This window comes from Rhopalosiphum maidis, chromosome 1 (assembly GCF_003676215.2).
Source record: "Rhopalosiphum maidis isolate BTI-1 chromosome 1, ASM367621v3, whole genome shotgun sequence".
NCBI lineage: Eukaryota > Metazoa > Arthropoda > Insecta > Hemiptera > Aphididae > Rhopalosiphum > Rhopalosiphum maidis.
The window spans coordinates 32,473,104-32,497,387 of NC_040877.1; the positions used below are offsets into that span (position 1 = coordinate 32,473,104).

General features: G+C 32.6%; 1 protein-coding gene across 1 annotated transcript in view; it reads left to right on the forward strand.

Moving 5' to 3' along the window:
- The first annotated feature begins 6,994 nt into the window (after window positions 1-6,994).
- LOC113549217 (3-phosphoinositide-dependent protein kinase 1) overlaps window positions 6,995-24,284 on the forward strand; it is a 32,849-nt gene continuing 15,559 nt past the window's right edge. Inside the window, exon 1 of the mRNA XM_026950423.1 lies at window positions 6,995-7,094. The gene's annotated coding sequence lies outside the window, so the exon portion shown is untranslated. The remainder of the gene's footprint in view (window positions 7,095-24,284) is intronic.

Here is a 24,284-nt window from a genome sequence, read left to right on the forward strand (position 1 = left end):
TCCTTTTTATTATGTGGTGAAAATTTCATATCTTAGTCATGAGATGACTGTAGCTTTCTCGGTTCCTTCCCGCGCGAAACAGATGTTCTACATTTGTAATATGGAAACAACACATGCGGATGTAGCGTCCTATGAGGATGTCGTACCCGCATAGGCATTGTCTTCGTCATACTAACGTACACTGTTGTAAATTTGAGTTCAGTAGAATCTATTTTATGCTTTTTGCTTTAAGAGCAGAGTAACTTACTTATTATTCGATTTCGAAACTCTAAAATGTTCATAACTCGTTTTGAAATTAAAATTTCAATAAAAGTCAACGTGATACCCTAGAACAGTGCTTATCAACCTGGGAGGTGTGGCTATAATATGATTGGTGATGCGTGAAATTTAATTTTACTAAAATTAATTAAGAAAAAATAATTAATGATTTTGATTTAGAGGGCCTTAATAGTTCTCCATTAAACTTAGGGGGGCTCGTGACAAAAAAGTTTGAGAAATACTGCCCTAGATAATAATTAATAAGCTTACCTTTACGTTTGAAAATAGGTCAATGTTAAAGCTAACAGCATAAAATGATTAAAATGGATTCCGCTGAACGCAAATTCATTATATTGTGGTACGTTATTAAGACGGAGTCAACACGTCATGCGGGTACGACGCTTTTTAAAAAGTTTAAAAAATTAACATTTGTATACCATGGGATATCAAACGTTCGAAACACGATGCAGTAGTGGATTTCTAGGAAAATAATATTAATAACTCCACGAAACAAAACCGGTATACCTATTACACATAAACACATAATACATTACTTATTATGTACGTATACCTCGTAACTGTATCTCATTCGACGATTTTAAATGTCATCATTCATCCGCGTTCATCAACATTCCGAACGTCGCATCTTGTATAATATACATATAATAATCTATACTATAATAGTATAATAGATAGGCATATACCTCATCACCAGCAATCGCCATGAATATTGTGCTCTTTTATATTAAGCAATTCTACGCTAAAGTGTGTGTTACGTCCAACGTAAAAACGGTATTTTCCATCCCTATGGACTTGGGCTTGATTAAAATACGGTTTTTCGCCGCGCCAAGCAGCATATAATTTATCTATCTGAGTAGATGCTTTAATCAATTACGATATCATTATATCATGTATAATTATACCAACATTCGTTTTATAAAATATTTAGCGAGTCTTTGATTTTGTAATTATCGACATACATACTAGTATACTACGTAGTGAGTTAATAATTGGCATATTATATGTACGTGTAGCTACAACTTTATTGCAGTCGTAGATAGTAAATCGGTCAATATTTTTAATCGCAAAGAAAAATGTTTAAAAGAAATATCAGAACGCTGTAAATTGTTAAATTTGGTTTGATTGATTATAATGATGACTTCGATTCGATATTATGTTTGTTTGAGTTCAAAGGAAGCCCGCAATTTATGATGTTACATATTATAATCAATAGATTGGTTTTAGATTTAATTTATAGCCTTTTAGTTTGGTTATGGTTTGTCGATATTATTGAAACGGAGGTGAAATAATTGTTGTAGTTTCATCTGTTTTAGTGGTCGACCAGATAATTCATTGATTATCCGTTACCTATCTTACCTAACCACATAGTCGAATGATCGCCGTACAGGTCCGACTTGCACCGTATTTCACCTGCATTTACGTATAGTATTACTATTACAGTAAGTTGTAACAGACGATAGACGAACTTCAAAAATAATAATAAAAAAAGCGCTCGCGTCCGGAAAAATACGTTTGGTTAACAAACAATGTATTATAATAGTTTAATAATAATACAAGTAGTGTGTATGGTATTGTTGTAAACCAATACGAATGAACAACAACAACAACAACGACGACAGACGACTGTTTTGTTTTGTCGACCAACAAAACAAACACGTGATCTATTGACAAAATAACACGATATTAGTGGCCCGGGCAGACTTGTCACTAGGAGGATCGTTGCCATTTCCTGTTAGACCCGTACAAATAATAATCGTTTTCCTATATTATAAAAACGCTTTTCAAAAATATGCGTTCGCCGCGAAATCGTCGTAATATTGTTACCTCTGTAGTCGGATAATAACAAACAATAACGCACGCACCAAGTCTTTCATGAAACGCATACCTGACACCTACGTACATCGACGGTTCGCCAGTGTGTAGATAATAATATCATATTATATCGCGTAGACCGCAGTTGTGCAACACTCACTAACAAGATTCGTATCCTCGAAATTAAACATCTCAAAATCGAAAATATAGCCTTGTCGCCGTGCCGTTGAACCCGACGCGGCAACACCTTTCCACCTGTTCACTTCCTTGTTTTGCTCAGTGCCTCAACTCCATCCTATAATATTATGTATTATCGTTGCCGTTGTTATTATATTTACCCGGTACGGATTTTAATATTATTATTATTATTATTATTATACAAACATTGCGCGTTTACGTATAGCAGCGTAATACAATATAATACGTTTACGCATTATGTCAGTGTTTTTCAACCTGTGCGTCGCGGCTCCCAAAGGCGTCGCCGGTCATTATTAAGGGAGCCGCGTTCGCAATAGAAACTAAAAATACAATTTCCGCGCACCAATACATATTACATTTTGGGTGTGTGAGACAGATCGGCCGTCGATAACCGTGTTTGCGATATCGAGTAATAGCATATTTCGATTACTATTTACATTTATTTGATGATATAATGCAACAAAAACAAGCACAGCCGTCCCATTAAAAATAAAGTTAGATTAAAATTATTATAAATAATTTAAATTTGTTTATTTTTAAATATTCGTATGGGAGCCGTACATTTTATTTCAAAATCAAAAGGAGCCGTGGACCCGAAAAGGTTGACAACCACTGCATTATGTCATATTAACTGTTGTAGTTGTTGTATCTTGTACACAGGCACAGCCGCAAACGACGCGGATACTCTATCAACGTGTATAACGTTCGTCCGACCGTGTTCAATATTCATCGATGTGTATTATCGTTTATTATTATAATTGTTTTAATTATTCGTTGAAATCGAGAAACGCCGCGATGTATACCGTTGGTTGCCGATGTTTATCGCGTTTGTGCGTTTTACTCCCGATAAATCAAATTCTTGAATAGTTTCTATAATGGTATTTTGTGCCGACGCAGTTGTTGTAACAATAAATAACGATATTGTATTATTATAATCGTTAAACAATGTTACAGCCTACATTATGTTGTTATGTTTCACGCACTCGTGATATCACTCCATTTGTATAATAATATCGATATCATTATATATTGCATATTTTTATGCGCAAAGTGTTTCATTTGTATATATATATATATACATTACATTTTACCCAGTGTTGTTTACACCGTTAAGCGATATGAATCGATTTTGTATACTTTGCCCGTAATTCGCCGTATTGCGTCTGCACAGGTACGGTACCGCTTAATTTGCGTTCAGGGGTACAGGTAATTAAAGTGTATTATTTAGCTGTATTACTGCAAACCATCGCTGTAGACAATAGGTATTGTGTGTACGTATTTGGAAAGCAATTTTTGCGAACCTCGACATCCGCTGTTCCGGGCGCACCGCACGTACAAGTATGTCGTTATAATATCATAACTAGAGTCCGGATTTATGTTCTGTTAAAACGTTTGAAATATGATGTTTATACGCAGCAAAAATTGATAAAATATTCCCAAAAATATTCGTTATATTCTCAAAATATTCTGAAAAATATTGATAATACTAACTAATGAGTAAAAAAAAAAAATGCAATATGATTATTGATTATGATTATGAATTTATAATTTATCATTTTTTAAATAAGTATATCTTATGTTACATTATGCCATAAAAAAAAAAAAAATAATTATACGATGATTTTAAAAGAAATGTACAATAATATATTTTTCCAAATTTTCCGAAGTAAAGTTAGTACGGTGGTCCGTGATTATTGTCTTATGTATGCTAAATTTCCCTTAATATAATCCAATATAACGGAAATATGCTAAAATATTCTATAATATGTACAATAAACTAAAATATTCTGAAATATACTCTGAAGTCAAAATATGCACTAATATGCAATAAAAACTTTTTTTGACAGATTCTACAGGTTATGAAATACAAACATTTCTTATTCGCATCAAACAGCATACGCTTATTAAAAATATGTTTTTGCATAAAAATCCGGACTCTAATCATAACGTTTCGATGTATTATTTAGCGGTGATGTAGGCGCTCGGTTTCGAACCGAATGTCGAACAGATCGATTTTCTCCGTTCACAGTAGTAGTTACTCCCGATAATGAAACAAACACTGTGTACACTTGCGGTCTTCAATAAATCGTCGTAAAAAATATCACGTGTCCCTTGCGGCGTATTAACAGTAATGCTGTACTATTACTAGAAGTAATGTGCTTATCGGAATGCTCTACTGATCTGAAATTCGAAAATCGTTTTTTATCATTTGACTTTTTTTTTTTAACTATTTGTTAGGCTTGCAATATCAATAATGCGATACAGTTAATACGATTAATCGATTTATTTACTTTCTGAAAGCAGAGCTTGTGCATTTGTGTGTAGAAGGCAGAGAGTTATTATTAGTTACACCATAGAAATTATTTTATCACTAATATAACCGTTGTTTTATTCAACATTTAATCGTCACGCAGTAATGGTATATTCCCTGCAGTTTACTCGTATGATGTATATTTTATTCCCACCAAAATTTTCGAGTGTTCGGCACCACTCGATAGATAATCGAAAATATTCTCGTTTGGTTTGCTGTGAAAAACCACATCCACGTGACCACATGTTTAGGTGAAACGAGTCTTATTAGGTTTATTTGATTACTATAGCATTATTTCGATTTAGCAGTGGTCTGATTTGAGACATAAAAGTGTGCATTAATTAATAATATAATAAACCGTGTTTAACAAAACGTTTATCTTTGTTGTTAAATATCTTAATACGCTTTAAATGTACTTGTTGTGTATTGCCAAATTAAATACCACTCATGCATCATTCTTATTTTGACTCCCTGTAAGAAAATCATCAACGTTTTAATAAATATTTTAGAAACGCTCAAAATTAAAACGGTATAACAAGCTGCTTGTTTAAACTACCGTATATTTTTCAAGTTTTTCTTTGGTGATACTAAGGAAAATCGTTTAATAAAAATGCTTGAAAAATTTGTATTACCTATGTATTTCTCAAGGTATTTTTCTAATCTGTGTATGGAGTGTGTGCACTGTACGTCTAAATCTAAAATATCTGTTACCAGAATTGTCTTACTGCCTCAGTGTAACATAAAAGCGAATAGGTTTTGTTTGTTTCGTAAATACCCATGTACTTGACGCTGCATCTTATTTATACGACGGATGTACTAAATACGGTACACGGTGTTAACAGTGCCTGTATTAAATTTCATATTAATGTGTCATGTTATTATTTATTGGTTTGTGTAATAATACGAACACGTAAATTACTAAAACAAACAAACATAATGCGTTTCCCTGTAACGGCTGTAACGTACATTTGTCAAAAAAAAGTAAAAACCCGTATAGGAATGACCTCATCGGCTCTCCCGTTCTAGAATGACTTCATATCCCATGTATAGCTCTGCACAATCGTTGCCTGCCGGCCGGTCTTGTCCCACCGTGTTCGTTGTAAGTTCATACTATATAATATTATGCTAATAGGTATTATTTATATAAGTTTAGGTTATTAGGATATTGGGTGTTTTATAACACTATTTCTTTGTTATAGTTATATTATTACAATATTGTGTTGTACAAGTGGGTCAGTTGACTCAGTTGTACCGTGTTATCATCACTAAACCACAGTACGATTTCAAAAACAATAAATATTTGTATTATGTTTATGTAGGTACTTGAGCCAAAGTTGTTGGTCTCGTTGATAAAGATTATCGAGTTCCGAATCGTTACTTGGCGTTTACTGGCTTACTGCAATATTGAAACATCCTATATACTCATTGGTGTATATACCTATATGGAACTAAAAATTAATAACTATACTATAATATTATATAATGTAATATCTGGTGTTAATTAAGGAGAGGTGAAGAACATAATCCCATAGAGGTGTAAAACAAGGGTAGCTGGTTCCTGTAGTCGGGAGAAAACTAGAGCATGCAGGGTGAAGAATGTCAATAGTTTTATTCATTTTTTTTTTTTTTTATTATACCTATGTAATGATAATATCTATTATTATATGCATTATTATTACACCTTCTCTAAATGATAAGTTACCTAACAATTAGTGCCGGTGATAATTTAAATAATTATATAATATTTAAAATGTAAAAGATAAGTATTTGTGTGGCATACATTCAAATGAATACGCCTCCCCACTCGGGTCTTCGTTCTGGATCCGTCCCTGGTTTCGCTACTTGATTGTGTTAAAAATCCGTAACCATATGTCTATAGACCATACCATAAAAGGTCACCTGAAACTAAGCCAAACTAACAGTAACAGTTTTTTATTTTTGGAGCCCTTAGATAGTAATTTATACACTGTCATTTGTTCTGTTAAGGAAACACAAGTGTACACAACACGTATAGTCACGTTACTAATATAGTCATGAACACACACACAATTACTATAAATATATATATATGTAATATAGGTATAATTGTTTTTACACACAAACATGATAGAAAAACAACTATTATTGATAAATAGTTTTAATTTTATACTTATCTTGGGCATGGACATGCGATCATTGGTTTCTATATATATATATATATGTATATGCGCATACCTAACCTACCCACTTCATATTGCTATAATTGCTCATTACACAAGTTCTGTAAAAATATATTATTACTCCTTCGTAAAGCGAACTATGATAATATTGTTGTACAATATACGATCATAATATATTTATATTTTATATTTAACATTTAAATATCATCATTTACTGACTAACAACTATTTTCAGGAAACACTCAAACCGCGTCGGCAAAACAAAAATATATAAGTGCCTATAAACTCCACAATATTCGCAAGCCACTTGGATCACGTATATCAGATCGAATTGCGTAAGTAAATGTTTTATAACAAACAGTATAATATAATACTTATACAGTATTATACTATTATATATTTATATCGATAACCGAATGCGCCCCCAAGTTGACGGAGAGTTGTCGAAACGTACTGTCGATGGTTGTCTTGGAAACTGTATTATACGTGCATTATTTATTCGTAATTTTCGCTCCCAAAAAAAAAAAAAAAATATATACATATACATTTATTTCAATCGTTTACAGTCAGTCGATCAAACGGGATAGCAGGTGTGGTTCAAAACTAGCACCCGAGAGGATAGATTAATAGGCGACGAATATTTGCGTATAATACAGGTACACGTTATATAGTAATAATTTTGGACTTAGGTTCAATTGTACGTCTGGCATAACATGATATTAGTGTATTTATTTAGTAATTACTTGGCGTTATTTTAGTGGTCGAACACGGTTGTTCGTAGAGTGTAACAATTTAGCGGTCATCGACTAGCGCGCGTGTGCATACGTATGCAATATGCATCATATAATCGCCCCCCTCCCACCATTAACCATTATAAAATAAAAAAACGGAAATTTTTACGATGCACGTTTATTATTGCGTTTCCACGTGCAGCGCGTAAAATGTAGTCGTCTGCGCCTCTCTCTCTATACCGTATCTCTGCAGCGACTCAATTGTTTCGCGCAAATTATACAGGTTTTGTGGTAGGCTCGCAATAAAAGACGACAATAATTTATAAACAAACAGTATACGCGCACGTATAATATCATTTTAACAACAATCTTCGTCTAAAATGTAATACCTACGCAATCAAGAATCGAAGTTACGATTTCTCGTACACCTACCTCCCACACCACTCGGCCATCTGGAAAATACATATTTAGTGGCGTATTGAACTAGTTTTTGCAGACGAGAAGAAAACCGCACGTTTTGTCAATTAACCCACCTCAACATTAAAGTCTTAACCTAGAATACTTATTATATGTATTGATTAATATAACCTACAGAGATGGGAATTTAAAGTAAAATTCAAATTGCTCGATTGCTGCAATGGCGTTCATGTAATATATCGAAAAAAATAGATATAATGCACTTTTCACAAATCTATTATTTTTATGCGTATTAAACATTAATATACATAATATCAAAAATCTTTGTGCAGAAGTTGTATTTCACTAGAAACTTTATACTTTTATAGTTTTATGTTGTGCGCTCAGCAAGTGTACAATTATTTTCGTCACCAAACTTTTTGGAGAGTACAAATCAAAAGCGTGTATGATTTTCGGACGATGGTAAATTTGCACTGCGAGAGACGGAGTAAGCGAGAAGATACCTCTCGTCGTGTGTGCCACGGAGATGAGATGACACGGCATACACGTGTGTCGTACCCACTATTATATTATGTACCTATATACATATCATGTTCCTGTACACATATACGTATGTGCGTGCACGATAATATAACCGACGCGACGAGGTCGCTCAGTCGCAGCAACGCGTCTTAGCGCATACTGCTGTTTTTTTTACGACCGCGTAAAAAATCACGCGTGCGCTTATATCCTACATGTATAATATGTACCAACTCTCGACTTTACCGCCCCTGAGAAAAAAAACAAACAGGTATTCCCACGGCCGCGCGTAGGTATTATATAGTATGTATAATATTATTATGTTTAGTACCGATTGCTCTCTGTTATATACACGGATAACTATCGTGTGTATTTATTATATTAAACACATAATATACCTATTATACACCAATAATATATATGATGCGATAATATATATTATTATTATTATCATACATTTATTTACGGACAAATCGAATGACGCGTGGTACCGAACCGAAATCCAATCTCTCTCTCGTGGTGTTTGCATTATGATGTAGCTAATGCTAGTTGGTATGAGTAGCGTGTTTACTCTTTCGTGAATAACAGGAAAACTCCGCAGCGTTTCGTATTAGTCGAGGTTATTGGGCTTCGTCGAATATTTTAATAATTTTAGTATTTTATGTATACATAATATACGCGATACGCCGTGTACAAACAACAACAGTGCGTGGGGAAATCGAATTTGTCAAAAATCGTAATATACATACCGAGTAATTTATTCAAATTTTTATATATATGCATATGTGTGTGTGTGTGTGTGTGTGTGTTTGTTTATTCTCCTATTATGTGCGCATGCAGTGTATTATAAAACAAATATTTATATACTTACAATTCGTCGAAAACTCGGTCGACGCGTTTCCTGGGAGTAACCGACCGTACTTCTAAAAGTTAATACTCGATTCATAGAAATAACTGTTTTATGAATTTGCAATTGTGTTCCCGCCAAAAACATGGCGCGTTGAATTCTGGGAAAAAATCATCATTATCGAGAGAGAGAAAGAGACAGCAATAGGATCAACTGAGTAAAACTTTATTTTAAAAATAATGAAATATCGCCCGGATATTGTATGCAAATATTTTTACAGTCATGCCCGCTGTACCAGCACATTGTACACTTTAGCGAGAAAATATTTTTTGATGTGAAATTTTAAACCTTTGTACCAAAGCTAACTGATTTTTTTTTTTTAAACGGCGAAGCTAGCTATGTCTATTCAGAGTAGGCCAGATAATCATATTGTCATATCTTCTACTGACGTGCTTTCATTCATTCGGCACTCTATTCGTCGAGATATCATATAGTAGACTCCTGTGATCAAGTTTCCCAAGACGTTAAAAAGACATTGCCGATTTTTCTTAATCCGTGTACAAATAAATAAAAGATAATATTAGTGCAATTCCGTTAATAAAATGAAATTTTTAAAAAAGTTCCTCGAAAGATATTATGTAGTTTCTGAAAACGTAGGTTCTGGTTTTGGAACTCGAGTTCGACGGCCCTGCCGAAATATACCCCACCGAAATACTAATAATAATTTTGTCAGAGCCAAGGACAAGAATACACCGCGTGTTTTCGTGAATTTACAACGGTTCGACGGTGAAAGCATTTCACCGAAATGTCGAGCTGTTATACCAATAATAAGTAATAACTATGACCGAGTATCGTTTACAATAATATATTGTCGTCGTCTCTGCGATCGAAATCGAATAACTTCTCAGGAAATATCGTTTCCAGAAACGTCTGGTGTAATTCAATGTTTGGCTTCGACAGACGTCCCGACGTAAGGCCGCAACAATCGAAAACGCGCGATCACACGACGGCACAGCCACCGATTGCAATAATAATAATAATAATAATGTAAATTTCGTCTGCAAAGTCTGTGTGCGAATAACAAACACAAAAAAACAGTTATTGTGCTGGTGGTGAACCGAATGTAGTAATCCAGTTTGCTGGGGGTTTTTTTTTCGTACGACGGTCCGACTCGTGTGAGGTGTATCCGATATCCATATCATTACTATTTATACCTGTAGTCCGTATTTAGTGCGTAATGTTATGATAATTCATAACACGATAAAAATATCATAAATTATTGTTATGCGGTGTGATGTTATTACAGTGACGCGCGCCGCCGACGACCGTTTCGTATAATAATAATAATAATAGTAATAATAATAACAATTTGAAATTTTGAATGACTCTGTGCACGTGGTGATCATTATATATATACATTTATGGGGAAGGTATATGTATATATATATATATATACATACGTGGGCATACGCGCTGTACACACGCGACGACGAGTGTATAGTATTTAACCGCCACGCCGCCGCCGCCGCCGCCGTATACACTATGTAATACTGTCCCAGACGGCGCCCCTTCCCCCCTCGGTGGCGGCACCGGCACCGCCACCGTCACCTCCGCTCCCGTCGGCTGCTGCTGCTGCACGTGGCGTGCCGTACGACCGGGGGGAAAGGTTCAGTGAACTCTCGTCTGGCGGCGGCGTTCGTTCCGCTCGGTCGTCCCCTCATGTCGCGGGCGCTGCCGTCAGCCCGCCGCGCCGAGCCGTGTGTAACGTACGCACGTCGGCTGCGTGTTTGCCGCCAAAACGCGCCCGCGGTAAGGGTGAAAAGGGCGCGGTCGTACCCGGGTCAGTTTTGTATAATGCCGTCGCAGACACACCCCGGCGGCGGCTCGGTCGGTGAAAAATCAATACGCGCGGCAAAACCGTTCGTGCAATAATGTGTACACCGTACGCATATCGTAGGCCTGCATGTAGTGGTATACAATAATAATAATAATAATAATACACCTATACGGTCGGCCGCGAGCCCGCGTGGTGAGGGGGATGTTGACGAGCCGGGGCGGCGGAGTAGCGTCGCCGAGACGCGCGGTGTGTAACCGTGACCGAGGTATAGATAGTGCCGCGCCGTCTCACCGCTCGTATATGTAGGTATATATTGTAATATTATATAGGTTTCCCGCTCGAGTTTTATTATTTCCCCTCCCACTGCGCGCGGGGCACCACGGTTCACCGGCGATGATTATCCGACGACGTAAATCCGTTTACTGGCAACAACAATAATAATAATAAACAAAAATACCATCGTCTGTCTACGTATATATATATATATACATATATACGCACACGGCGAGACGACAATTTTAGTACTATGCCTCAGAATTTATATTATTGTACTCCTCGTAATGATATCATATGATACGTGTTGACTTTTTTAACGAGTTTTTTTTCACCCGATCGAAGGAATTTCGACGATATGTTAGTTTTTAAACCTATTAGTACCATATATAGGTACGCAGTATCATCATTATTTGCTTTCCCGATATTGTTTTTGTATTAAATAATATTACGACGCGTATAACGGTATTTTTTTGTGTACCCCGACTAGCTCGACGAGTTACGCGTGTAAGTATAAGTAATGTTTGAAGGTATTTTTATTGAATACGCTACACTGTTTAATTCCATATAGGTATGGTGACCAGATATAAAAATTTAAAAAAAAGTACATTGTAAAACTTAGTTCCTTCTCTGTCGTAATTGCCCAATGCGTATACTATTCTACCCGTTTTACTCATATCTCCATGGGTCATCTATGAAAATTGTTTTTTTTTTCATCTGATTACTCTATTTATTTTATTATTATTTGAAATCATAATGTCAACTCATTTAGTGTGTGTCTTTACGATGAAAATACTTTGATACTGAAGAATTTAAAGTAAACTTAAACTAATGTATAAATTATTTTTTAAACGTAAAATACCAAGTGTAAAATTTAAATATATACGATTTAGTACATCTTAAATCGTGCTACCAACCAATAATAATGCTTTAGGTCGAACCATATAATATAAATTAATAATTAAATTAGAAAAAATAGAAAAAACACATAAACACGTATTAGCCCATAATAATTTAAAAAAAAAAAGAGTTCAATATCATGTACCTAACACTATTGTTAAGGACATTAGGACACATGTCAAAACAGAGTACTGTCCTACGAAAAAGAGTACGTCTGGTCACCATACATATAGGCAGAACTTAATAGTCGAGTATAACGTGTGCGGCGCATATTATAATAATAAAATATAGTATTATATTAAAATCATCGCCGTATACGCACCTATTTTGCCACCGCCGTCCATGTGTTTAAAATTATACCATTATCGGCTTCGGAGAATCCAATTATCCGTCAATTTAATATTTTAATGTATGCGATTAAAATTGTTTTAACTAGTAAACAACCTTGCACAGCGCACTGTGCGTAAATTGTTTCGACGGCCCCCGTAATGGGAAACACGGAATTGGTTACCGGGTTAATATTAAGCGTACCTACGAATACGAACTGGTTCCCGTTAAAAGTTATTCATCAGTTATTATCGTAAAACTAAAGGTGTAATTCAAAGGATCTCGTTTGAACTGAAAACCTAATTCAAAATTTTATTTTGCCCTGCCAAGTATATGTTTTTTTAAAACGATTCTATGCGTACATTTTTATCTAAAACAAATAAAAAAAAGGTGGGCAAGTACCATTCTGCTGTACAGTTGGTGTCGAGTGGATCATTGTAATATATGTGTTAAATTTGAATTCAATTGACAATTATACATCATTGTATGACACGAAAAACGATTTTGAGCAGACATTCAGTCTACACCACCTAAGTATATTTTATGATATTTTTATTAATACTGCTATTAAGGTAATTTATTTTACTATTATTATTTATACAACAGGTTGATTTAATTTTTAGCAAAAACTTTGCATTTATTATATTATTATTAATATTTGAGTTAATACCACCTCTTATCTTAAAACAGTATGAATAGGTATAAAACAATAAATTGGTAAATCTTAAAAATTAATATACAGATTTTGAAAATGTCATTGTGTATAATAAAGTTTATAATATATGTATAGTCTTAAACTCTCAAGTCTCTACGCATAATGTTTTAAATTAAAAGAAAATAATTAACATATTCATTTATTATTAAAAAATATTATATTGTAAAAATTTGAACTTCAAATTACTATAAAAAATAATAGTGATTAGGTATATATTTCTTATTTTATTGCTTTCAGTATGAATTACATACGAGGAAAACCTTCGCTATTTTGCAGTTATCAAGCCTTGGCTATAAAAAATTATGTACATTTTTAAGAACAAAGTAATTTGTAAATTTTTATAATTTTGTCGAATTTTGTTAAATTATGAGCTTGAAATGCTTGTAAAATAAAATTATGCTTAATATATATCTTTAATATTTGGTTATTAGTGTACGAACGACTTATGAGGAATCTTATATTAAATTTCTTAAGTTTTTGACCAAAGGAAAACATTTTTAATAATATTGAAAAAAAAATAAAACTTTATAAATAATTCAAAGATTATTAAAAATTATACCATATATATTTTATAAATAATAAAATTATAACAAAATACAGAAATCATTTTTGTCAAAAAAATTTTCCATAAAAATTAACTTTAACTTATTTTCAATTAATTAAGATTATTATTATATACCTATTTTATTACTATTATTTATTAATAACTAATAACTATAATAATATTATTTAGTATTGATAAATACGTAAATAGATTACTGTTTATAGTAATAACGACTCGGTTAATCTAATACATATAGGCTATAGGCATATTCTAAACACTTCTCAAGTCTGTGTAGAATGGAAAGGAAATTATGGTCTGTTGAGTATACAATCATTTTTCAATCACAGCTGAAAAAGTTAATACTTTATTTGCAACTTTTGTTATTATATTGAAAGTTCATCGGAACCTATTTGTATGTGTTACATGTAAAATATCCAGGAGCAAATTCATATTTTAATAATTCAATATACCTATATATACTACCCGGGAATGTACTTTTAGTGTGTCATGAATTTACATAATATATGCAACGTATCGAGTGCGTAAGTGACTTCTGCTGAATTCCGGTCTGGGTCTTGACACCCCCCTCCCCTCCCGCACAATAATCTGAATTTATTATTGTTCGCATGTCCGGTCATCGGCCCATATGTTCCTTATAATAATATAGTATTGTATATATTGTTATATTATTGCTGTATATATTATCTTCCGTTCATAATATATTATATTATAGTCTGACTGGTCGTTAGAACCACGCGTTACTGCGCATTCAGTATCCTATACTACCACACGTCCCGGGAATGTATTTGTTTGGAATGATTTTGCATAACGTTGTAAAAAAAGTTAATTTTTTGACAAATGATTACAGTTGAGTTGAGTTGCTTAATTTTGTAGTTAGGTTAGATAGGTACCTACAATAATGTATATATTATATTGGCGAGGGATAGGTGATGTAAGTAGCCTTTGAAGATAAACAATAACGACGAAAATCGTTGTCGTATAGTCTGGAACATTTGAACGGGTTAGTGGGTAGAAGGGGAGAAGTTGTTATTTTATCGTACTTAGTCGGCAATACAGGGTCCCGTTTCGTTATTCACGTCGCGGACGATCGGATCGCGCGTATTCGCACACGGCGAGCGAACTCTATAAATCTTAAAATAACAACATAAATCATTGTGGTGCGTGACGTACCATATATACGCAACCTTGATTCGCCTGAAATGTATTTTTAAATACTATTTACGATCGAAATTCCAGCTGAGTGCGACTTTGACACGTATATGTGATGCACATCACCATTATTATTATTCTGACAGATAAAAAAAAACAACAACAAAATATTATAATATTCTCTGGCGCATGAAACCGCGTGAAACAAAATCTTAGGAGATGAAGTTGGGACACTGGCTTTTAAATGCGTTTGCACTGAGACGCCTTTCACTATAGTGATTTTATCACTTGTATTCAAAAATCCGACAAGAGTCAACGTTTTAGACTAACGTAATTAGTTTAAAGAATTTTTTTATTGGATTCAAAAGTTTTTACATTGAAATATATTTTTACCATTCAAATGTTTTCTGCAAGCTACGGCCATTACGAAATTATGTAAATTAACGGAAACGGTATGATTCACAACAACCTTAATAGTTTGACTATTAAAGCATAACTAAAATTGTAAAATGACTGAGTGATCGAATCACGCGATAGGTATAACAAGAGATATTCCGAAGTGACTCGACTCGACCTTATCTCCTATAAAACTGCACATAAAACAAAATCATAATAACATAATACAAATATGTTCTTATACAAGGTGTGGTGTTTTTACTTTTTCGTGTCATCCTGTAAACAATATAAGGATATATGTGGACTATTGGGGGAAAACTTTAACTAATGTCCGCCCTGTATATATATAGTCGCTGCATGTTGACCAAGGACGCCAATGTATTACCATTACATTTTATAGTTATGTTTGCGAGCGGTGCTGCTGCAGTGTATACATTACGCTTTTAACGAGAAAAACGTTAAAAGTTTTCACGGTTGTGAATTTTTTTCGCTTTTTAGTAATCGGTTTCCAAGAAACGTTAGCTTTTTTTTTTTTTTTTGTCAGATTACGTCAGTGCACGCCAAAATAATGTTTCGAAATATCCGTCGTCAAAGTAGTAGTGGTATACCGAGAATCATAAACCATATTTTTGTCTTCTGAATAATACACTGTTTCATGTTTACAGTGGATAATAAAAATACTTTTACCCGAAAAAACAACATAATATTTACTACAATTTTAGACTTTTCCGTATTTCGAATGACTCACGCTCTGCTCGTACGATCGCACACTAACGAGAACCAATGTATATTATTCGATAGTAATTAAATTTTGTAGTTATTTAATATGGACTAATAATACGAATGTCGGAGTTCATGCATTTTACTATAATATTTCGTGTTTAATGTACGACGAGTCTTAAGCTTTAGCTTGATTATAATAGGTACCTATAGGCTGTAACATATTGGTATTATATTAACTGAAATATTATAATATATATACATAAACATATGATACAATATTCTTAAAAATAGAGACCGACACATCGTCTCTGCTTAGAATCGTTTTTCGTATGCATTGATTCATAATCGAATTCAAACGTATATCCAATACAGTAACTTACTCAATAATAAGAGGTGCCATTTAAAATATAGGTACTATACAGCAGAGCGACTTCTTAGATTTTTATTTTAGTATGATATTATATCATATGATAAAAATATAGTATTGCGTAATATAATAAAATATACCACAACCGTGTCTACTTGTGCGAATATCCTCTAAATGCATCATAAATTCATAACAATATAATTGTATATTTTTTTATTTAATTTATTCAAAATGTGTCAAAATATCTCATGCTCATACATGTTTTACAAATTTACAAATTATAAATATATAATAATATACATGAATAGTTTTTATATTGAATTTTTGATTATAAGATTTTCTTCATGGTTTTTGCTGTCGTCTGATAATAGTAAGTTTTTTGGAGGTCATAGTTTTAATCGCCATTATGTTTTTTTTGTACCTATTTTGTAAAACTGTGCGCTTTCAGATTTCGAAGTTGGTGTGAAAATTTTGGAATTAGGTTTTTATCCAGACTTGAAGGAATGGTATTCTCTTATCGTTGTGGATTTGCTTGGTCCTCGTGAATTATGGGGCTTTAGGACATATCCTCAAAAACTTATTTTAGAGGATTTGGATATTATTTATTTTTATAGAAGAGGCAAATACTGTCCATACTAAGCAAGTTTATATGTATAATATGGATAGATAATTATATAGTAGAATTGATAATGCTATTTAGAGCGTAGATTTTTAGACTTGTAGTTTACTCGGGCATAGAAGATGATCATTTATCCGTATCCTGCACAACTTTTTTGTTTAAATGAAGTGTTTTTCGCCTAAGAAAATATTACTGAGTCTTCGTTTTTATTCCATTCTATAATTTGGTTGTCTATGAGAATGAACTGAAGATCTTTTCATCGTTTTAAGGTAAAGATTTTTATAGCACTTTTGTTGGATTCTAGTTTCTTTTCCTTAAATATAGTTTGAATTAATTTCTCTAGGTAATTACGGTACGAATTGTGCCTAATGTTGCTAAGCTCTCATTGAATTATTCAGTATTCTTATGAGTTGGTTAAGTCTTCTTTTTAAGGCTTGATTTTTGGTGTTCCTTCAGATTATTCTCACTTTTTTTTATTTGTTTATAATGATTAAGAATTAAGTGTAATTTGCGTTCTTTATTAAAATATTCGCGTGTAGCGTTTGATTTTGATAAGTACTTAGATGTATAGCTCATTATGTTAGTGTGTGTAGTAATTAACGTATGGATAACGGACTTATCATTACATTACATTATCGTACATTTTTAAAATTGAATTTTCTCAAAACTGTTTTTTTAAGTTGTGGTGGGTGGTCCTTTATCAAGGGTGCATTATCACCCGTAAGCGCGAGTTTGGTTCGCAATACGGTATTTATGTTGGTGGACTTTATACCTCACTAGGTATAATGACGTAACATACATTTACCGAATTATGACGGCACAGCGTAATTGCTGCGATACTATAACTGCTATCAAGAGGTATTAAAACGTATCTAGGAAATAATACGTAACTTCTACCTTGTCCAAGCACGAACTGAACAATATTTATTTATAAAGTTCCATAACTACTGTAAGTGCAGGCGATGCAACGGTTGCTATTGCCCATTGTCTAGGTGTAGGTTAGGTATTTCGATGCAAGTACTGTTTGATAGTATACACAATATATTGGTTTCGTTCACTCATTATGCGGCCGTTACGACATCTCAGTAATGTAGTTCATACAGGGTTTTTATAAAAACTAAAAATTTCAAAAGAGGATATGTATCGATATCGGCATGTCACTGTGAGTGGCTGTTTTATACATAAAAATTATGGTCGGCATACACCTAATTTTTTTTTCTGTTTATACAATCTATACTAAATTAGATATTATAAGTGTAAGTGGTATTTACAATATAACATTAAAAATTACTTGTTTTGAAAAAGCCATTGATGACAATTATAGAATTTAATGATGAATAGGTTCAGATTAATGTAAAGATTTTTGGGCGGAGATTTAAATATTTATAATAACGGCTAAAAGGTTTATAGCTGTTTCATTACTCTATTCAAAATGATATCAATACTGGGCGGCGACGATCGAATGACGTCAATCGTTTCGGTCAAAGTTTAGTTCCGAAGCCACGCCCCTGCGCACAATCAGATAGATATCGCACATCTCATTTTGAACAGAGTATGTAATTGTTTTTTTTATAAGTCACTAAGTCAATGTTTGATGTTTGATTTGTGATATAACATGGTGCATAAGTCCATTTATTTAGTTAGTCAAGAAGGTTTTGTTTTGAGTTATTTGAATTTTTATGCGCAGAAGTCATTTTTGAGTGATATAGCAAGTTTTATTTTCATTAATTATTACTTTTCATTTTTGGTACTACGATTCTCTACTCGTAGGTTATGGAAATGTGATTGAAGTTTATCTGAAGCTGCGAATTTCCATAACCGCGCAAAGAGTATAGTTTTGTTTACGCCATTTACGATATTATATTCAGCAACTGCTGCAGTGACTTCCACCTCTACCTGCGGTACTCTGGCGTTTATTATATAGACATTGTTTACATGCTTGTGAGATAACGGACGGAAAATAGTTATTCAGTAATGTAAGATTGGATGAATAGTTAATAATATGAAGGTGGTAAGATGCGAAATTAAACTTATTCTATATAACACTTCTATTCCTAGTAAAGACTTATGTAGGCGATTTGATGTTACTTCTTAGTTCTTATGTACAATGACTTGTATATATGTTACTTGGATATTCAGAGTAAATTTAACTTGATAACAAATCCGAGACCTGTATTTAATAACTACCTAGTATGTTTTTCGATCTTATTTGAATACAATTTATGATGAATATCCTATAGATAATTTTATTCATGATGTATAAATATTATCGATGACGTGCCATCTCCAACAGTTCTTTGGTACATTCGTGATTCAGATATCAACATTTATAGACATGCTGAGGTGCAGCACACATATTCATTTTGATTTTCGAAAGAGTGAAAGACAAATGTGAAATTTATTTTAAAAAGTCACGAGAAGAATGTTCTTTGACGATAAATACCTTTATTAGAGATGATAGATAATGACCGAATGAGTACTTAATTACTCAGAAGAATTCCACAATGTTATAATAATTTGAGATATAATAGTAAGAATAAGAACACCAGAATAACTTCACCATTCATACATCAGTCGAATTAAGAAACATGAGGGAGCCAGAACTTAATAACAAAATTATGAATAGTCAGTAAAAGTGGAGAAAAAGATTAATAAACAAACCTTTGGGTTGAAAAAAACAAAATAAGTATGCATAACATCTAATGGAAATAACATTTTATCGACTTAAATTTAGGATGCTTATTTTGAATAAGGAGGCTAATAAGTCACACCCTATATGCTTTTTTTTCTATCGGGAAAGGGCTCTTAATCTATTTTAAATATGTTTGCAGCACTGTACATATTATATATATTTAAATATTAAATATTACATATGAATAATAATAAAATTTGACTGCAAATATGCAGACGATAAAATTGTTTCGTGTGAAATTCGAATTAGCTTCTATCCCCTCGGTAAGAGGTGGTGGTAGTAGTGTTGTAATGTAAAACTGTCGTTAAAAATGAATTAATTTACCAAAAATGTTCACAACGGAGAAACTCCCGAGTGCGTCATGTCGATACCCCAATCAGTAATTCTTAGGAATCGCCGCAAAATTCCATTAATTTAACCTCAGAGTCTTAACAATGTTTTAATTCGTAATATTTATGTTTTTCCAGAGTTGCTTTCGCGGTCACGTATAGTTATGACAACGACCATTTCGATTTAATATGTTCTGTAATCTGTACGTTTATTATATTTTAAAATACCGTATAATTGGCGTAGTATTAAAATATTATTGATAACTGAAAATTACTTGCGACCTTTTACGAGTTGCGGGGTAAGTGGGTGATAATGACGTGTACGGATGGTCTGATGGTTGCTGAAAACATAAAACAATACACAAACAACAAATGTCTGGTCATTATTTTCGTTTTGATTCGACGTAATATTATTATAAATTATAACTATTCGCGTGCGATTGATTTCGGTATCGTGTCGAAATTATCTTAAACAATAAATTGGGTAATATAATGTAATGTAATTATAACATAATACATTTATCAACCTAAGGTGCACTACAGTCATTACACATTATACAATACAATAAATTTTATTATTCATTATTATTACTCTGGTAGTCGGGTGTTGTTTCGTTTCCTCGTTTGTATAATACGTATGCTATTAATATAATGTCGTCATTCTGAGTTTAATATTATAATATCCTATATTCCTATATACGCGTTATATAGGTATATAATAGGTACTTTAATGGTGCTTACAAGTTACAATATATACATATTATATAATATGTGTAATATTTAAATATTATATTGTGCGCGGCGCGTCGTTAAAAAAAATGTTCCAGACGTTCGGGTCGCACAGAATTAATATAAATTATTATACGCACGTCGTACGCGTACCTAAATACTTGTACAAAAATTACTCCAATTTGCCCTCCCCTCTTCGTCAGTCCCTCCCACCCCGCGACCGCCCACAAGACGTCTAGAGCGAGTTAGCAGGCGGGCGGGCGGGGCCCACACAATATAATTGGTGGCGTATATGCCGTATATAAATGTTTTATATGGCGTATTGTGCGATGATAATTTTTTTTTTATCGTCGCGGTCGGTTCATTGAGTAATCGTGAAGTATATCAATGACGAGTACATTTTTTAAGTGTGCCACGGCGTGTTTTCCTCGTGTTTAGCATTCCAGTAGTCCTGGTCGTTGAGCCTCGCGCGTGTGTGTATGTACGTTATATTATATGAATTCTATAAATTTTATTATACATTGTAGTTAGTGGTGAGTGTTGCGAGAAATGAGTTTTATCGATAAAACGGAATTGTTGAAGTACATAATATTATAGTACAACATATTATAATTACGCATAAACATACATTGTACATTATATTATTATTGTTATTATAATATTATGATAAATTGATAATAGACTTTAGTCAATAAACACTTTAAACAGATATCAACAAAATTAATTTACGACTGAATGTAACGATGATATTCATACGTCAAATACGATGTCACGTGACCCTAAGTTGGTTTAAAAGACTTTACACCAATACAAAAATAATAATATTGGAAAACATGTTGATTTATTTTCCAAAACCTAAAAATTAAAAAATAAATAAATAATCATACGGCTATTATCACATGTTAGCGATGATAAAACGTGAAACATATTTTTAATATTATATTGGCATTATATAAGAACTGCTGTGAGATTTGTGACAAAAACGTATATTAATATTGTTAATTAAAACTTTGGTATTGGTAATTGTTCTAATTATTACAACTAAAATAATAGTAATCAAAGTATACGTAGTGTATGAGACTACACTAATATTAATAATATATACGCGATGTCCCTATATATGGTCTATAGAAAAAAAATCTATAGTCGAAATTTCGGCAGGAAATTATATCTGTTCTTTTATAAATACATTATATGTACATAATTTACTTAGTATATCCTTTTACTTTAAGCTATATTTATTTTGTTGATAAAATATGTATCCATTGACTTCAGTAATAATTCGTATAGTTTTTGTCAGGTATATAATAATTTTTAATAGTAAATTAAAAAAAGCCTTAAAACATTTTGTATTAAAATGATCGCAGTCCATTTTTTTTGTTTTCTGTTAGGGATTAACTCCAAGGACACCTCCCTAAATACACTACGTCATTACTGCACATCAGACAATCCTATAGTATAATATGTAGTACATATAGAATTATAAAATGTTCAAATGTATTGAAAGTGCGCCTACATATTCTCTTTAGGCTTTCTCCCAGTCGCTGCTGAAGAGTGACGAACTCGTTCTAATCGCAATATCACAATGGTATGTATACACTAGGAACTTTGGTCTATGATAAAACGACAGGGTGCCGGCGCGAGAAATGTGTATATAAAAACTTTTGAGTTTCGACCGTTCGCAATTGTCGCCAAACAAGTGTTTGGGGTCGTTGACACTACTGTATGACATTCTTAACGCGACTGGTTAAAAAAAAATACAAAACCTAAACTGCAGGTCGGTAGTCTTTTTATTTTGTCTACTCTAGAAATAGAACGATTTTCGACCATATGCGTCGCAACGTTGTATAATATTATTATACGGCTTTTCGTTTTCTGCCCGCCACCGCACATTGCACCATTACGACGACGCTATTGTTGTTCAGCTTTTAGAAAGTCATCGACCGTCGTGTACGCTTTTATTAATTGATAATGTATATTTGTATTATACGATATATCATATGTATGTACATAAATATTTCGTTTCATCTACAGGAGATAAAGTAATATCATTATTGAATGTAGTTATTACTTATAAATTATAATTTATAATTTATAATTTTGTGTTAGCTGCTTCAAATCCGCAGAACGCATTTTTGAAAAAAACTGTATCAAACTTACCAAAAAAGACATTGTGTATTTTATATTAAGAGGACGCTACTTTATCCATAAATTGTTTTTAAAAATTGTTTTATGCGGGAAAGAAAACTACTCGAACTATTTTGTTTTTATTTTTTCGATATCACCAATACAAAAAACTGCTCTTATTGTTTTAAAATATGTTGTTTTATGCTTTCAAACTTAAATATGAATAATTTTTATTATATTTTTCTTATTGAAAATATACAAACGACATTACATAGTACAGCGTCTTCTTATTATGATGGAAATTTAGTTTTTAACTATTATTGTACCCTTCTTAGTTATTTCCTGCGCGAAACCATTTTAATTGTAGAAGATGATTAGACTCTATCAGTTATCTGCGTTTATCCAATGTCCCGATGTTCTTTCGCGCAGCTATTTCGTAAATTTGGTTTAGGAAAATTTAGTGGCGGCTTATAATAATATAATATTATTATATAGATTCTTAGAAGGTACAATGTAAATTATATTCGTATTTTTTTTATAGATGAAATGTTTTATCATTTATTATTATTATTGTTTAATTATTATTATCAATCTAATAATAAATAAATGTTTTAACTGATAACTCATAACAATATATACAAAATATAAAAATTGATGCAAATGGTTTGATAAAGCTTGAAGAAAAACTATTTTTTTTTTGTGTAAATTTTTAAAAACGCGTTCATTTTTACTGCCAAAATATGCAATAGGTACAAATAACTGCACGAACATAGTTTCGTCGATGAATTTACAATATACATGCATAGATAATCTCTATATTATAGTGTTCGAACGAGTATAATTAACGCATATTACTAAATAAGCGATTGACGATGTGATTTTTGTTGGTCAAGTTAGTGAAATAACAACCAATAAAACGCCTGCCCGTTTATCGAAAATCGTTTCTGTATAACATTTTAGACAAAAGTGATATTGTGTGAAATTATTTATCAAGTAGGTATAGGTTATTATAAACAGCTGTTTAAACAAGCGGCATGGACGTGTTCACATGCGGTAAGAACTATTCGTAAAGTAAAACGATATAATATCATTAGATATTAATATATTAACATGGCTTTTGTAGTTTTGTATGAATGCGTAAATATTTATCATCGACTCGTGCCAATGAACTCATAAAATAGTATGTATATATATATAATATAATATGTACCTATGTCGACTCCGATTGTTTCAAATGTTAGTGCATCGGTGTATGGGTGAAAG